Here is a 19,770-nt window from a genome sequence, read left to right on the forward strand (position 1 = left end):
TCAGTCCTGGGTATTCTTTGGAAGGAATGATGCTGAAGCTGAAACTCCAATATTTTGGCCACCTCATGCGAAGAGTTGACACATTGGAAAAGACTCTGATGCTGGGAGGGATTGAGGGCAGGAGGAGAAGGGGACAACAGAGGATGAGATGGCTGGATGGCATCACTGACCCGATGGACATGAGTTTGAGTGAACTCCGGGAGTTGGTGATGGACAGGGAGGCCTGGGGTGCTGCAGTTCATGGGGTCGCAAAGAGTTGGACATGGCTGAGTGACTGAACTGAACTGAACTGATATGCTAGAGAATTTCAACTCTACAATACTTCTCAGGTCCTATTCCTTTTTTAGAGTTCCAGACATAAATCTGCTCCTCACTGATCATCATCCATACTACTTAATCATTGATCACCAACAATAAGTGAAAGTGAAAGTTGCTCAGTGGTGTCCGACTTATTGCAACCCCTTGGACCTTATCCTGCCAGGCTCCTCTGTCCTTGGAATTCTCCAGGCCAATACTGGAGTAGGTAATTGTTCCCTTTTCCAGGGAATCTTCCAAATGCAGGGATCAAACCCAGGTCTCCCACATTGCAGGCAGATTATTTACAGTTTGAGCCACCACCAACAATAATGAAGTCACTAAACCCTGATTTTCATTCCTCTTAACAATTTTTTTTGGGCTTCCCTGATGACTCAGTGGTAAAGAACCCACCTGCCAATACAGGAGATGCAGGTTCAATCCCTGGGTTGGGAATATACCCTGGAGGAGAGCATGGCAACCCACTTCAGTATTCTGGCTTGGAGAATCCCAAGTACAGAGGAGCCTGGCAAGCTACAGTCCATAGGGTTTCACAGAGTCAAACACAACTGAAACGTCTTAGCATGATTGCATGTAACATTTTTTAAACCAATCCACCTTACTCCTTCCATATAACAAAGAATTAATGAAAACCAATGTAATTGCTCCCAAGAATTTCAGCAACAGCTACTAAATGCTCTCACTTTCTCTAATCTTTTCTTTCTAATTCTTCATACTGCATCCAGAATGATTTTTTCCAATATAAATATGATCCTGTCAGACTTCCAGCCGCTTACTGCATAAGGTCCAAAGCTCCTGTTCTGGTTTACAAGTAATTTTATTATCAGGTGTTTCTTACTCTACCAGCTCCATCATAGTCAGCATTCTCCTCCTTATATTCTGGGTGATACTGTACTGAACATTTTTAATTTTTATATTGCATGTGGCCATTTTCTCTTGCCAGGAATCAGCCCACTCATCTATGCTCCCACCCAGTTTAAAGAGTGCCTACTTTTGCAACCAACTTTCCTGCCCAGCATAGACCCACTATTACCACCAAGAGTATGAGGTAAGGTGTCCTACTATGTCCACTTCAGAATCTTACACTTCCTCTAGCATAACATGTAGCACACTTTCATTTTACTTACTCAATAGTGTATAATATTTTAATTTTTTCTGCACCAGGACTAAGATCTCTATGAATAGTATAGAATGTTTTTGTCTCAATCATTTTGTTTCTTTGGGACACAGCATAATATCCAATATATATCAAGTGTCTCATTATTATTTATAGAGAAATAAAATGGAAATGTGCTGATCAAGTTCTGAAACAACTGCTTTTCTAGGAGTTCTGAGATATAGTTGGAAAACTTAAGGCTGGAAAACAATTGATTCAGATTATGACAATTGTTACACCTCAATGGGTTTTTCTATTAAATTGTATCTTAAACTTATTTTGTTAGCAAGAAGAAAGCAAAGCACATTTGCAGGTGATGTGGACAGATCTTGGCTTTTAGAAAGGTTTGGGGAATGGACTGTACATTCCATGTACTGAATGGACTGGCAAGAAAGGATACCAATGAGGCATCTTTTAAGGGACTTAAAAGAGAGATGTTAACCAATGTCATGGCAACAAGAATGAAAGGGATAAAAATTATTCAGGAGCCACTGTGGGATACAGTTGACATCTCTAGTGGATCATCTAGATGTGGAGGGCAAAGAGAAAGTAACTAATACAATACTGTAAAGTTTAAAAATAAAATAAAATTAAAATTGATCTTAAAACAAACAAACAAAAAAGATAAACTTAAGGCTCCAGAACATAGTTGCTGTGGGGGACACAGGAGCATAAGATCATTCCAGGAAAGAACAAGATGAGAATTGATTAGGTTCTTTTTATACTTATTGAATTTGGGAGAGTCTCAAAAAGTAATTAGAGACATAGAATTGAAATGCAGTAGAGTAAGAACAAGGAAAGTGAACCAATATGTTTTGGGGTTTTATTTGTAGAGAAGTGAAGTTTGTAGCTACATTGTAAGAAAAGAACAAGAAAAGGAGAGGGACAGTTACTTTGTGGGAAGGGTTCCTGTACATGGGACAAGTAGGAGAGAAACAGGTGAAAAAGTAAGAGAGGGAATAATAGTATACACAGGAGTAGACACCGAATGGTGAACTGTTATTGAACCACATTAAAGAGAATTTCAGAGATATGCATTAGACTTGATTATTTCAAGGGGACTGGATAGGATAAGGACACAAATGTAATCTTTGGTTTTAAAATCAGCAGATAATTGGTGACTTTGTGACCGCAGTTTTAATTGTATTTGCCATTTGAAATGACTACAAAGGGCTGAGGAATAAGTAGGAGGTGAGAGGATTGAAGCAGAAATTACTGCTTACCCTTCCAAAATTTGTGGTGATAAAACAGAGAAAGAAGATGCAAGTGAGGCAAAGAAAAGACTTTTAAAATTTTTGAAAGAGGAGATCACATTTGGAGGCCAGAAGGAAATGCCCAATGGAGTTGGCCATCATGTTGATGCATAAAGTAAGAAATAATTTCAGAGACCAGATCACAGTGAACAGCGGGATAGACCTGGGCCACAGGTAGAAGTAATGAGTCTTCCATGGAGAAGAAGAACACGGAGCAAGGAAGAAAATCATTAAATCTATAGGTAAATGCTATAGGACTTGAGGTAAAAGTGAGAAGCAGAAAGTTTCCTGAGTCTTTAAGGACAAGTAGAACTTAAGATGGTTGGATGACATCATTGATTCAATGGACATAAACTTGGGCAAACTCCAGGAGGTGGTGAGAGACAGGGAAGCCTGGCATGCTGCAGTCCCTGGGGTCATGAAGAGTCAGACATGGCGACTGAACAACAGCAAGAACTTTTATACAGGTGATAATGGAGCATTCCAAGGAGAGCAATTAATATCAGGTGAAGCATTGATGCAAAAAGCATCCTGTGGGGCATGACAATTAGAAATAGTTTAGCATGGATGCTGATTATGTGAAAGAGGATGCAAGAGATAACAGAGAAAAGGAAGGTGGGGATCAAATTATAATGGAGATATTGAAAAACATGTACATCAGTCTCTTGTAGGTCAAAGGCAACTTTTGAAGAGGTTTAGGCAAGGGGTGACAGGGGAAATTACATCCTAAGCCTGCCCACCAGGACTATCTAGCCTCCGAGCCACAACGAAATATCCCACATGACACAATGAAGGTCCTGCTGTGTGCAGCAGCTAAGACCTGACCCACAACTAAGACAAATAAATAGATATTTCCAAAAATAGAAAAGGAAAATGAGGAGTCAAAGAAAATCTTAAGATTTTATTTTGCGTGATTTGTTAGAATTTGATTTCACATACTAAAGGAATGGGAAATAAAGCAGATCTTAGAGAGAAAAGTGAGTTTGGTTTTGAGAATATTGTACTGAAGAATTTTGTCTGATATTTGCATTGGGGTGGGATTGAATGAGATCAGCTATTGGTTGAGTAACTCAAAGACTGGGAATTAAGTGGGATCAGAAGGATCTTTAACCTCTTTCTTGGTATGCTCCCTGTGGCTCATCATAACAGGATGTAGGGACTGAATTGGTGAACCTGAACCCAGAGGTTGCAGGAACTCCACAGAAACAGGGGGTTAAGCAATGTGTTGAGGAGGGAGACAGTGGTTTGGGAAGGTGGCCAGTAGAAAAGAAGTTTTCATTTTCACTGTATATTGCCAAATTGGGCTAATACTAAAATCTACCTGTCATGATAAGATCCTGGCAAAACAGGATGTTCTGTCTCTTGACTTCCATATGGCTTCCTTATGCTACTCTGTGATCCTGGTATTCATATTAACCTGATTGCAACTGCACACTCATTTCAGGAATGGATAACTAATGTCATAAATTGGCTTTTATGATGTATTTCTCTGCCTACCCCACCCCCCCTCACCCCCAGCCTTGATCCCTATAGATTGAATTGCTTCCAGGTCAATGAGAACCCTACAATGAATCTTCAGACAGAGGACATGATTTACCTGGAACATTGCTATTGTGGAGGAAAATAAACTCTTTTCCATTTTAAACATAGGTATTATTTTGCTCCAGAACAATTCAAGGGGACTTTTTTTGTGAATTTTTTTCCAGGCACCCCTCTCTCTACAACTCAAGTAACATTTCCAATGGGAATTTTGGAGATCCTAAATTGCAACCAGAGAGTAACTTTTCATTAGGATAGGAATCCCTGAAGGGTCATGGTTTATGGAGGACTAAAGAACAAGCAAGGATCATGTGGCTGAAATAGGAATTTCCCAAGAAAATGTTTCAGGTCGTTAAACAGAATGGAATTTATTCCAGGTTTAAGCTCTTTGTCTCAAGCTTTTCTTATCTTCGTAATGAAAATAATAATGAAAAAAACCTCGATGAAGATTTTGTCAGAATTTGTTAGCAAGTTAATGAAGACAAGTTTATCTATGTTTCTACTTGCTTTAATATGAAATTTAACATATGTATTCAAAGAATGGGCCACCCTCTGCCTGCAATGCACACAGGAGATGTGGGTTCAATTCCTGGATTTGGAAGATTTCCTGGAGAAGGAAATGACAACTGACTCCAATATTTTACCTGGAGAATTCTCCAGAATTGGAGAATTCTATGGACAGAGGAGCCTGACGGGCTACAGTCCTCGGGGTTGCACTTAGCGGCTAAACAACAAAACAAAATTCAAATATCATTATATTTTATGTTAAGCATGAAAGTATGAAATTTCACAAACTTAGAGCCCAATAATTGTAATTCTGGCAAGGGCTAAATTTTATCATTGCCAAATACTTTCCACTCTAACCTCATTTCTTTTTGCTTAAAATTAGTACAAATGCTTTCCCTCTAAAGGACATGGGTTTCTCTGCTCAGAGGTGAGACAACTTTCTAAAAAGATAATTTGAAGTCTTCTGAAACAGTTTTCATCATAAGCACAAAACAAAATAATCCATTTAAAACGTGAAAATTCTTGAGCTTTAAGCACAAAAATTTCATGGAATGAGAACTAATTTATTTTTCAGGTAAAATTTTTAAAGTTTTAAGAATGGCTTAAAATGATTATAGAATATTAGATATAGTCATTATAACTGAGTAATTTTAAGCAGTTAATCATGGTTATATCTAATATTCTAATATCATTGATATATACACATATTTAGAACAAACTTTGTAAAAGATCTTTTAGTAGATCAAAATTTTTATACAGTTAAGAATAAAAATACTAAATTAGGAAAGTATCTTTCATCAAATTATTTTACATATGTATAGAGCTTCACAGTCAAATCATTTTACAAACCTTATCCTGAAATCAGAAGTCTCCTACTCCACTTCTATTCTGCATGCTGCTCTCCAGAAGTAACTACTGACAATTCTTATAGCAGTTCACTCTTTCATCCAACTCCAGAATTCCAAATAATAACTTTTCCTGTTGGCTTTTGATTTATAATTCTTAGATATTATCTAATAACTTTCTATTGGAAAACAAGAAACATTCTTACATCCCTTATGCCCTGCATCCCTTTCTTTACATCCTCCAATGCAATTATATCATACTTTTATTAGGATCATTTTAAGCATGACTGACTTTTGTTTTTCCTGCTGCTAATAATTGTGTCTTTTTAATTTGCTTTCATGATTTTCTGTCATTACCATTAATGCTTCCCAGGCTCTCCAAGTGCATTAAAAAGATGCTTGAATACTCTCTGTCACATGGTCAAAAGTTTCAGTAAGCCAGCAATACAACTGTTTCTCTTTTTTCCCTTTCAACTTCTTCCCTGAGTCCTCTGTCCCTGTCCAGTTTGGAAGTCCAATTTATGCCTGCTTCTCAGCTGTTTCCTGTAACTTCATTTATTCTGGATCTTCGTGTGTCCGGTGTCTTTGTTTTTTGTGCTCTTATTCCCTGTTGCAGCATACATCCTCTAAAGCTCAGTGAAGTCCACAAACCACTTCTAATTCACAGATTATCATCCATAGTTTGTGATAAGAACAAATATCACTAGGGAGCATTTGAAAGCTTTTATAATAATTTGAAATTCATACTCCATTCACACTTTTAACCCAGCTATAGTCATGTTCAGATACCACTGAACAAAATGGCAACTCACCTAAGATACAGATGCAGTAAGACTGTGTCACATGGGATGATATCTTAAGTTATCAATGGTAAGCCGAAAGTACAAACCAATCTGAAAAAAAGTGAGCATTAATTTTAAGTTGTTACTTTGCAATAATTTTAATTGAAACAAGCCTTTTCTAAATCTACAGCTTATCACTTAAGTAACGGTGGTAAACTTTTTATTGTTTTTGGTGATAAAATACTGATGGTAAAATAAGTTTCATTAGATATCTTGTTGAGAATAGCCACAGCTTTTCTGAACATGGCAGTGGAAGTCATCCAAGAGATAAGAGGGAAGAAATTCCTAAGAAATGAAGACTAGTTCAGTCATAAGTATGTGTTGAGTTTGCTCTTTTTAAGTAATGACTAGACGGAGATGTGCAAGAGCACACTGTGCAAGGTGCACAGATATACTGACTAGTGAAGTAATAACATTCTCAGCAATGAAGCTTTGTTTGCATACAATGGTGTAAAGAAATATATTTGAAAGTAAATATTATGTGAAGAAGGTAGATTGAGGATCACTTTACAATTTCACAACAGTGCGCCATATTTAGGAACTGGGACATCCATAGTATAAAAATTCAACATTAGAACAAATCAAGTTAGCAATTAGTTTAGTTTAGTTTTATTTATTTATTTTTTATTGAAGGATAATTGCTTTACAGAATTTTGTTGTTTTCTGTCAATCCTCAACATGGATCACCCAGGTATACATATATCCCTGCCCTTTTTTTTTTCTTTTTTCTTTTATTTTATTTTTTAACTTTACAATATTGTATTGGTTTTGCCATATATCAACATGAATCTGCCACAGGTATACACATGTTCCCCATCCTAAACCCTCCTCCCTCTGAGTCATCCAAGTGCACCAGCCCCAAGCATCCAGTATCGTGCATCAGTATACATATATCCCCTCCCTTTTGAACCTCACTCCCATCTCCCTCCCCATCCCACCACTCTAGGTTGATAGAGAGCCCCTGTCTGATTTTCCTGAGCCATACAGCAAATTCCTGTTGGCTATCTATTTTACATAGGGTAATGTAAGTTTCCATGTTACTCAGACATAAAGAATAGACTTTTGGAGATGGGGAGAGGGGAGGAGAGGGTGAGATGTATGGAAAGAGTAACATAGCAAGTAGTTTTTACTTCAAGTTGATGCATGCTGTTGTTGTTCAGTCATTTAGTCATGTCTGACTCTTTGCAACTCCATGGACTGCAGCATACCAGGCGTCTTTGTCCTTCACTATGTCTCTGAGTTTACTCAAACTCATATTCATTGAGTCAGTGATACCATCCAACTATCTCTTCCTCTGTTGCCACCTTCTCATCCTGCCCAGCATCAGGGTCTTTTCCAATGAGTCAGCTCTTTATCAGTTGGCCAAAGTATTGGAGCATCAGCTTTAGCATAAGTCCTTCTAATGAGTTTTCAGGATCGATTTCCTTTAGGATTGACTGGTTTGATCACCTTACAGTCCAAGGGATTCTTAAGAGTCTTCTATTTTATAATTTAACACAATTGTCAATGAAGTAGGAGATAATCTTGATCTTGCACATTTGGAAATAGTTATCACTGAACATTTTTGTTCATAAATTTGTCAAAATATTTTTACCATATATGTGTGTGTGTGTGTGTGTGCACACGTGCACACATGCACATGTGCTAAGTCACTTCAGTTATGTCCAACTCTTTGTGATCCTGGGTACTGTAGCTCTCCAGGTTCCTCTGTCCATGAGATTCTTCAGGCAAGAAAAGAATACTGGAGTGGGTTGCCCTGCCCTCTTCCAGGGGATCTTCCTGACCCAGGGATCGAACCCACATGTTTTCTGTCTCCTGCATTGGCAGGCAGGTTCTTTACCACTATATATATATATATATATATATATATATATATATATATATATATATATACATACACACACATACATGTATGTATCTCTCCAAAAATAGACTAGTTAACTAATTAATGATGTAGAATCTTTCTTTCATTGACAGACAACTTAAGTTTAATTAAAATTTTATAGGACAGATTTTTGGAACTAGCAATTGCTAAAAATTAAAGATGAATTTTAAAATATAGCATCATATACTTCTTTTTAAATACATGATATAAGTGAATATCCTTAGCATGTCAAAATTGCTTTGAAATCTCTTCTTTTCTTTCACATATTTCTGAAAGCTATCTTTACTCCAACAAATGTAATTAACACAAAATATAGAAATATTTTAGCTATACATTATACCCTAGGATACTGTTGTCATTAATCCAACCTAGAATGGATAAATCAGCAAGCATAAGTAAGTACATTTGTGACATTAAGAACAGTAAGTATTGATAAAAACTTTGTTTCTTAAACTATTATATATGTATATAAGTCTCTAAAAGGGAATCACTGTTTTACTATTAACATTTTTTAAGTTACAAAAGTGAAACAACTAAAATTTTCAAGTGTAATGAAGGCAAAGAGATTCAACCAGTCCATCCTAAAGGAAATCAGTCCTGAATATTCATTGGAAGGACTGATGTTGAAGCTGAAACTCCAATACTTTGGCCACCCAATGCAAAGAGCTGACTCATTTGAAAAGACCTTGATGCTGGGAAAGATTGAAGGCAGGAGGAGAAGGGGATGACAGAGGATGAGATGGTTGGATGGCATCACCAACTCAATGGACATGAGTTTGAGTAAACTCCAGGAGTTGGTGATGGACAGGGAGGCCTGGAGTGCTGAAGTCTACGCAAAGAGTCAGACACGGCTAAGTGACTGAACTGAACACCTATTTTTAATGGTGAACATATACAGATTTTAAAATTCCTTTTTCCTTATGTTAGGTTTGTTCAGACCATTTTTATTGAAATATGATTTAATGTCTGTTAAATCAAATAAAATTTGGGCTTTTGTATTGTTTCTAGAAAGACATCTTTAATTGTATTGCATATAGGAATGCTGAAATGCATTGAAATGCTAAAATGCATTGAAATGCTGAAATGCTATGAAAGACTACTGTAATAATTTTGGAGGAAGGGAAGAAGGATGATAGCTATAGTGGCAGGATGGAGGAATGACAAGGGAAAAGTCCATGGGATTGAATGAATTCTTGGAGTTTTGAATGTCTAACAATAGCTCTATTCTACCTTCAAGTTTTCTTGGTAGTTTGTCTAGGCATAGGATTCAAAGAAAAAAACAGTTCTCTTTCAGGATTTTGAAGTGATAGCTCTATTTATTTATTCATTCTTTTTATTTCCACTATTGGGCTTAAGGAATCTAAAGACTCTGATTCTGAGCTTATATATGCCTCTGGCTCATCTTTTCTTTCTTTCTTCTTTCCTTCCTCCCCTCCTTCCTTTACCCCTCCCTCCCTCCCTCCCTCCAACCCTCCCTCCCCCTACATTTTTAGAATCTTCCTTGTCACTGGCACTCTGAAATTTCACAATAATGTGAATTAGTATGGGTTCCTTTTCACTCACTTTGCAAGTCAGTGGGTGGATATTTTCAGTCTGGAAATGCATTTATGGTTTTTATCTGCCTGTCTATTTCTTTTACATTGCAAACTCTCCCCATATATATACCTGATGTTCTTTGGCTATTGGGTTATTTAAGATTTATGAGACTTTTTAAAAAGATGAGTAGGTATTTTTTTTTTAATCTCAGCACACTAGGAACACAGTGGAACTTCCTAAATCTGATAAATGATATATATCAAAAACCTAAGAAAATACAATATTCATTAATCAAATATTACAACATCACCCTTGATACCAAGAAGGAAGCAAGGACATCCCCTGTCACTACTTCTGTTCAGAATAAACTATCTGTTTTAGGCAGTGCAGAAAGGCATGAACAAGAAACAAAAAGTCAAAAGAATTAAAAATGAAAAAACTAAAATTATTAATACAGGATATAAATATGCACATAAAATCCAAAGACTCTTCAAACAAAGTGCTAGAATTAGTGAATTTACCCAGGTCCTGGGTTCAAGGTTAATACAAAAAAACAAACAAAACTCTTTAATCTATCTCTATATTGTTGTTTTTCAGTTGTTACGTTGTGTCTGACTCTTTGTGACTCCGTGGACTGTTTCACGCCAGGCAATGGGGCTTGTGTCACTCAGTGAAGCTATGAGCCATGCTGTGCAGAGCCACCCAAGACAAATGGTCATAGTGAAGAGTTCTGACAAAATGTGGTCCACTGCAGAATGAAATGGCAACCTACTTAAGTATTCTTGCCTGGAGAACCCCATGGACAGTATCTCTATAGACCAGAAACAAAAGAAAAGTAAAGTTTTAAATAAAAATAATATTTGTCAAAACATTTTTAAAAAATATGTGGGAATAAATCTAAAAAAAAATATGCAAGATTTTCTCTCTGGAAACTGTGAAACATCATCGTGAGTAATTAAAGAAGATATATAAATGGAGTGAAACCCCATATTTTGGGGGTTGATAAACTGAATATTGTGAAGATATTTTAAGGCAGTCCAAAAAATGAACAAATCTAGTAGACTAACAGTACCAGGTGTCAACGATTATTTTAAAGGTTTAGTAATTAAGGCTATGTGGCATCAATACATGTATAGACAAATCAGTGGAATGAAACAGAATCCCAAGACATACTGGTAGACACATATCACCTGACTTAACACAAAGGCAGCATTGTGTAACAGTGGGATGGGGATTGGCATTGATAAAAATGGTGATGGGTTAATTGAGTATCCCTATGGAAAAGAAATGCAAAAAAGCAAAATGGCTGTCTGGGGAGGCCTTACAAATAGCTGTGAAAAGAAGAGAAGTGAAAAGCAAAGGAGAAAAGGAAAGATATAAGCATCTGAATGCAGAGTTCCAAAGAATACCAAGGAGAGATAAGAAAGCCTTCCTCAGCGATCAATGCACAGAAATAGAGGAAAACAACAGAATGGGAAAGACTAGAGATCTTGTGAAGAAAATTAGAGATACCAAGGGAATATTTCATGAAAAGATGGGCTCGATAAAGGACAGAAATGGTATGGACCTAACAGAAGCAGAAGATATTAAGAAGAGGTGGCAAGAATACACAGAAGAACTGTGCAAAAAAGATCTTCATGACCCAGATAATCACGATGGTGTGATCACTCACCTAGAGCCAGACATCCTGGAATGTGAAGTCAAGAGGGCCTTAGAAAGCATCACTACGAACAAAGCTAGTGGAGGTAATGGAATTTCAGTTGAGCTATTTCAAATCCTGAAAGATGATTCTGTGAAAGTGCTGCACTCAATATGCCAGCAAATTTGGAAAACTCAGCAGTGGCCACAGGACTGGAAAAGGTCAGTTTTCATTCCAATCCCAAAGAAAGGGAATGCCAAAGAATGCTCAAACTACCACACAATTGCACTCATCTCAAATGCTAGTAAAGTAATGCTCAAAATTCTCCAAGCCAGGTTTCAGCAGTATGTGAACCGTGAACTTCCTGATGTTCAAGCTGGTTTTAGAAAAGGCAGAGGAACCAGAGATCAAATTGCCAACATCCGCTGGATCATCGAAAAAGCAAGAGAGTTCCAGAAAAACATCTATTTCTGCTTTATTAACTGTGCCAAAGCCCTTGACTGTGTGGATCACAATAAACTGTGGAAAATTCTGAAAGAGATGGGCATACCAGAGCACCTGACCTGCCTCTTGAGAAACTTGTATGCAGGTCAGAAAGCAACAGTTAGAACTGGACATGGAACAACAGACTGGTTCCAAATAGGAAAAGGAGTTCGTCAAGGCTGTATATTGTCACCCTGCTTATTAACTTATATGCAGAGTACATCATGAGAAACGCTGGACTGGAAGAAACACAAGCTGGAATCAAGATTGCTGGGGGAAATATCAATACCCTCAGATATGCAGATGACACCACTCTTATGGCAGAAAGTGAAGAGGAACAAAAAAGCCTCCTGATGAAAGTGAAAGAGGAGAGTGAAAAAGTTGGCTTAAAGCTCAACATTCAGAAAATGAAGATCATGGCATCTGGTCCCATCACTTCATGGGAAATAGATGGGGAAACAGTGGAAACAGTGTCAGACTTTATTTTTCTGGGCTCCAAAATCACTGCAGATGGTGACTGCAGCCGTGAAATTAAAAGACGCTTACTCCTTGGAAGGAAAGTTATGACCAACCTAGACAGCATATTCAAAAGCAGAGACATTCCTTTGCCAACAAAGGTTCGTCTAGTCAAGGCTATGGTTTTTCCTGTGGTCATGTATGGATGTGAGAGTTGGACTGTGAAGAAGGCTGAGCGCCGAAGAATTGATGCTTTTGAACTGTGGTGTTGGAGAAGACTCATGAGAGTCCCTTGGACTACAAGGAGATCCAACCAGTCCATTCTGAAGGAGATCAGCCCTGGGATTTCTTTGGAAGGAATGATGCTAAAGCTGAAACTCCAGTACTTTGGCCACCTCATGCGAAGAGTTGACTCATTGGAAAAGACTCTGATGCTGGGAGGGATTAGGGGCAGGAGGAGAAGGGGACGACAGGATGAGATGGCTGGATGGCATTACTGTCTCAATGGACGTGAGTCTGGGTGAACTCCGGGAGTTGGTGATGGACAGGGAGGCCTGGCGTGCTGCGATTCATGGGGTCGCAAAGAGTCAGACACGACTGAGCGACTGAACTGAACTGAACTGACTGGGAAAAAAATGAATAAAATTTTCCCTATACCTCATGCCCCAAGCAAAATGGAATTACAGAAGTTTAGTGAAAACACAATAAGAGCATAAATTCAAAGTCTTAAAATTAACTTAATTTCATATATAGTTGATAGCAAGAAAAGCACTTTCATCTATAATTATTTTACTAGCTTTATGAGAAACCTGTAAACTAAATATAGTGTGTGCACGTGTATATGTGTGTGTGCACGCTCAGTTGTGTCCCACTCTCTGGGGCCCCATGGACTGTAGTCCATCAGGCTCCTCTGTCCATGGAATTTTCCAGGCAAGAATACTGAGCTGGGCTGCCATTTCTTACTCCAGGGGATAGTCCAGATCCAGGAATTGAACCCGCGTCTCTTGCATCTCCTGCATTGGCAGACAGATTCTTTACCACTGTGCCACTTGGGAAGTTCAAAGTACATTTAGTGGATGTAATTATCTCTATTCCACAAATGAAAAACTCTAAATTTTAACAAAATTCAGTCTTTTGCTGACGATTATACAGTCATTAAATGAATAAAAAAGGGATTCACCCAGTAATGCCTATAAGATTTGAGAAAAATGGAAAAAAATCAGCAGGTTGACATAATTCACTAAACTTATACCCTGTGCTTCAGTTTTCTCTTTTGCAATAGTTCAGCAGGGTTATGTGGAGAAGGAAATGGCAACCCACTCCAGTATTCTTGCCTGGAAAATCCCATGAACAGAGGAGCCTGGTGGGTTACAGTCCATAGGGTCTCAAAGAGTCAGACACAACTGAGCATCTGAGCAGAGCAGAGCAGGGTTATGACAAAAGATAAACAAATGATATGATTAGTGTGAAAATGGTAGGCACTCAGTAAATATCAACCTCTCTTTTTGACCTACCTTGAAGTCCTTTAGCCAGTAAGGAATGTAGACACGACTGAAATTAATGTCTCTAGTGCAGTGCATGCAGCATTCTCTGCTGTTTCTGATAAATGATACTGATAGGGCTCAAGGAACTGGTGAAATTGGCCACCTGTGCAATGTGAAACTTGTCACTTATCAAACAGCACAACAACGGAAAATTGTTAGAAGGTGACAGCGTATTTTATAGAACAAAATGTTCCAATTTTCAAGACATTTCGCAAGTGTTTTCTTTGTGTGTCTCCATTTCCTTTTATGCGAGTGTGATTTTTTTGTTTGTTTTCCCTTGTGTCCTCTGTCATTCTTGCTCTGGCTTAGAATTCAGAGCCTCTCAGCTTCCCCTTCTGACCTCCTAGTGACAGCGTCATCATTGTTCCCAAAAGTGTGATTAGGACTCGTGATGGCTGCATGACAAACCTTCCCAGGGGAGGGACACTCACTTGTTCCAGAGCATTTGTTTTACCTCAGTGAACACGACCAAGAATGACTTCAGAGCAGAGCTGACTATTACCTGGAAGCCTTGGGATTTTTTTAAGCAGGAAGAAAAGAAAGCTTTTTCCCTTAAATAATTGAGTTAATTTAAATCCAACATATGAAAATCTCCTATATACAGCAGATAAATCAAAAGCATTTACTGAAAATGTATAAATCATAAAATTTCTTTTTTATTAAGGTGTAGTTGATTTACAATTTACAATGTTATGTTCAGGTATACAGCAAAGTGATTTAGTTACCTATATTATATATATTCAATTGCATAGATCCTTTTTTAGATTTCTTTCCCTGATAGATTATTATAAAATATTGAGTATGGTTCCCTGTGCTATACAGTAACTCCTTGTTGGTTATCTACACAAAATCATTTAAAGACTGGAAATATCTCAAGTTTGGGCTTCCCTGATGGCTTAGACAGTAAAGAATCCACCTGCAATGAGGGAGACCTGGGTTCAATCCCTGGGTTGGGAAGATCCCCTGGAGAAGGGAATGGTTACCCATTCCAGTATTCTTGCCTAGAGAATTCCATAGACAGAGGAGCATAGACGGCTACAGTCCATGGGGTCGCAAAGAGTCGGAGGCAAATGAATGACTAACACTTCCCCTTTCTTTTTATCTCTAGTTCAAAGTTGCAAACTCAAATGCAAATAGAAGCCAAACAAGTGGTAAGAGGGAAGCTGACTTTGTGACAATCACAGCCTCCCAGGGTTGGTGGGACTGCCTGCTACTGGTACACGTTATACCCAGGGTAGCCTTATTCCTTTATAACAGAAATCCTATTTTGTTCAGAATGGCTGTTTGCCCAGTTAAAATATTCATAGAATATTCATAGAATATTCATAAAATATTCATAGAATCTCCTGCAGTCCATGGTGGTCAGGTGACACTTTTATAGCAATGAGATACAAGTAGAAATCTACAAGGTAAAACCACTCAGAAAACTGTTGTCTCTCTGAACAGAAAAGACAGCCCCAGCAGGCACAAGACTTCTATCATTTGCCTTTCTTTCTGTCTAAAACATACTTGGTCATAATGCCTGGGAAGAAATCAACCGTCTTGTGGCCATGGAAACAAAAGTCACTCACTAAAGATAGTGATGCAGGAACAAACTCAGTTATCAAAGATGTTTTGAGTATTTGCCCTGTGGCAAGCACTGAGGAGGCTTCCCTTGTGGCTGAGAATTTAAGCAGGAAAAGATTTCTGGTAAAGATTCCAACTGCAATGCAGGCGACCTGGGTTCAATCCCTGGGTAGGAGAGATCCCCTGGAAAAGGAAAAGGCTACCCACTCCAGTATTCTGGCCTGGAGAATTCCATGGACTGTATAGTTCATGGGGTCACAAAGAGTTGGACATGACTGAGCGACTTTCACTCACTCACTCAAGCACTGAGGAGAAACGGGACTTTATTCTCATGGGCTTTAAATTCTTAAGGGGAAATGAGAAGCAGTCAGTAAGGATGATGGGTTCTAGTAAGTTCTTAGAAGAACACAGTGAGAACAAAGTAAGAGCATAGAAATTGGTACAAATCTGATATTAATGTAGATAAGGATGTGGGCAAAATCTCTCTGATAGAGTGACATTTGAGTCATAGATTTTTTAAGATTAATCTTGATTTCTTGGCATGATATTACACTATAGTGTTTTTTAATTAATTTTTATTGAAGTACAGTTGCTTTACAATATTGTGATAGAGTTTGCTCATCGTAGAGCAAAATGCATCAGCCACACACGTGTATAATCATAGACTCTTATAAGAGGTAATTGGAAGAACTACATCCACCATACATGTGTGCTCAGGGGTGTCCAACTCTCTGATGCCATGGAGTGTAGCCCGCCAGACTCCTCCGTCCATGGAGTTCCCCAGGCAAGTATTACTGGAGTGGGTTCCCATTTCCTTCTCCAGACGATCTTCCTGATTCAGGGATCAAACCTGCATCTCCTGCGGCTCCTACATTGGCAGGTGGATTCTTTACAAAGGGCTGTATTATTGTCAACTCTAAGGGAAAAAGGGGTCATCATCCCTATGTTTGAGGAACCCTGAAACAAATGCCCTCTTCTTGGTGAGTCATATTGTGTACTAATACATAAAAGGTTCTAAATAGTTCTGAGGTAAAGAAACGTATATAACATCACTTAATCCAGAGTTCCCAAATGCATTTGACTTGGAGCCCTTTGTTGGAGTTTGTCCTATGAACCACCTCTGGAAAATCTCCAAGTCCTAGTCTTTGGTAATGCTGGCTGTGATTGCTCTGGGATGGAAACAATTAACTATTGCTGAATCCTCTAGAGAATTAACTGAACCTGACCCATTTGCTTTTTAAGTGCTCATAAATAAAAATTTTTATTCAAATAAAGTGGTGTCTCAGATCATGGTGTTCTGTTATTTACCAAGCAAAAATAATCAAAGAAGCAAAAATTATAAACAAAGAACTAGTGATACTGCTGTAAAAGTAAGAAGTAAGGAATTTACACTGATATAAAAAGAAAGAATCACAAAAATCTAACTTTTCAGGGAGAATAATGCTCTTCTCTATTTGTCACCAAATATCTTATTTCTTTTTCCCACCCTGCATTTCTCTGTGTCCCATGTTTTAGTTTCAAAGTATTTATTTTGCCTCATGTTTTTACTATGCTGTGCGGTCCATGAAGGCAAAGACCAAATCTTGTTCCATTTTCACTTGTAAAAGTATAGTGTACAACATGGCTTACGTTGGGTGCTGAATTAACAGACAAGGTCATTCAGAATGAATATTACATCACTGTGCTCCGTTATTTCACATTGGAGATTATTGTTTAAAGCCAGTCCAGGAGATAAACTCATTGAAAACATTGCTTTTTCTTTCCTTTATTCTCAGTATTGTCTCCTTTCTGCCATCAAAAAAGCTCCAAACTTCCCACATAGTCTGAGTACACTATATCCTAACAGTCGTTTGAACAGTACAATAAGATGGATAAACAGGTCAATTCTTTAGGAGACCTTTGCCAGTTAATCCATCCAATGTCCATCTCTGATTTTATTTTAGAGCTCTGGGAAGATGTAAAAATAAATAAATAACAATAACTGGATTCCTTCCCAAACCAATTAATTCCCCTCCACCTTCATTTTTTTGTTGTTGTTGTTAAATCATCTGTGGGCTTTTTTAAAAAACTCCCCAACTGACTTAAATATGTCACAAGTGTTAGGAACTGTTTGTATTGGTCAAAGTAACTGAAAGCTTAGTAACTCTCCAAGTGCAAGCGGTGAAATGAAGAGGGTGGGAGAACATTTAGCATGGTGTGCAAATGATCATACACCTCGTGGGAGGATGTGTTAGTCTGGCCTCAATAAATTCATATCAAACAATAGCACCAGGGACTTCCCTGATGTTCTCGGGTTAAGCTTCACCTTCCAATGAAGGGGATTTGCTCCCTGGTCAGGGAGCTAAGATTCCACATTCCTGGTGATCAGAAAACCAAAACATAAACTACATAAGCAATACTGAACCAAATTCAATAAAGACTTTAAAAGTGGTCCATCAAAAATAAAAACTTAAAAAAAGAAAATAGAAAAAAATTTTTAAAAAAAAATTTTTTCAATAGAAAATATTTAATTTAATAGAAAATAAAACATAGAAAATAATTTAAAAATAAACAATAGCACCATCTTTATTCAAGAGACCCTTCAGCACCAGTCAACTGACACAGATTCTGGAAATACTTCTAATTGTTTGGCAAAGAAATTATCCCAAGATCTTCATGAATCTAAAATACCAATACGCCATTCATGTATTATATTAAAGACAAGATTGGAAGGAAATGGACCTGATAGTATATTACAGTGCTGCTCTGATAGTCACCTAAAACACTTTGAAGTCTTACAGACAAGAAAAGGAATAATGAGAATCTGTACTTGTTTTATTTCAATGTGCAAGTGGAGTGTTGGATTTTGCTGACTCTAACTCCACAGGCTTCTATTCAGAGCCCAACTGCTACAATTAGTAGCTCAGTTGACAATTTTTGGGCCATCATCTATTGTTACCTACCCAATATCACCACTGTATTTTTCCCCTTGCTTAACCACAGTTCACTGATGCAGGTAAGAGAGGTTGCCTGCCAGTTCTTAAAGAATGTTTTATACAAAATATCCCCCAAAGCCACTCTCTTTGATTTCTACACACAACAGTCAATCTCTGAAAGTCTATTGAACATACAGAGTAAGAGTCCATTAGCCCTAAATGATTCTATTTAATAGATAATATACTTAAGTGAACTAAATTCTTCCAGAGTGCCAAAAGTGAAAGTAAAGTCACTCAGTCATGTAGGACTTTTTGTCACCCCACAGACTACACGGTCCGTGGAATTCTCCAGGCCAGAATACTGGAGTGGGTAACCGTTCTCTTCCCCAGGGGATCCGGCTTCCCCAGCACAGGGATTGAACCCAGGTCTCCTGCATTGCAGGTAGATTTCTTACCAGCTGAGCCACTGCAGATCAGATCAGATCAGTCGCTCAGTCGTGTCCGACTCTTTGCGACCCCATGAATCAAAGCACTCCAGGCCTCCCTGTCCATCACCAACTCCCGGAGTTCACTCAGACTCACGTCCAACGAGTCGGTGATGCCATCCAGCCATCTCATCCTCTGTCGTCCCCTTCTCCTCTTGCCCCCAATCCCTCCCAGCATCAGAGTCTTTTCCAATGAGTCAACTCTTCACATGAGGTGGCCAAAGTACTGGAGTTTCAGCTTTAGCATCATTCCTTCCAAAGAACATCAGGGCTGATCTCCTTCAGAATGGACTGGTTGGATCTCCTTGCAGCCCAAGGGACTCTCAAGAGTCTTCTCCAACACCACAGTTCAAAAGCATCAATTCTTCGGCGCTCAGCCTTCTTCACAGTCCAACTCTCACATCCATACATGACCACAGGAAAAACCATAGCCTTGACTAGACGGACCTTTGTTGGTAAAGTAATGTCTCTGCTTTTGAATATGCTATCTAGGTTGGTCACAACTTTCCTTCCAAGGAGTAAGCGTCTTTTAATTTCATGGCTGCAGTCACCATCTGCAGTGATTTTGGAGCCCAGAAAAATAAAGTCTGACACTGTTTCCACTGTTTCTCCATCTATTTCCCATGAAGTGATGGGAGCGGATGCCATGATCTTCGTTTTCTGAATGTTGAACTTTAAGCCAACTTTTTCACTCTCCACTTTCACCTTCATCAAGAGGCTTTTTAGTTCCTCTTCACTTTCTGCCATAAGAGTGGTGTCATTTGCATATCTGAGGTCATTGATATTTCTCCCAGCAATCTTGAT

The sequence above is a fragment of the Bos javanicus genome, chromosome 2, assembly GCF_032452875.1.
Source record: "Bos javanicus breed banteng chromosome 2, ARS-OSU_banteng_1.0, whole genome shotgun sequence".
NCBI classification, from domain to species: Eukaryota; Metazoa; Chordata; class Mammalia; order Artiodactyla; family Bovidae; genus Bos; species Bos javanicus.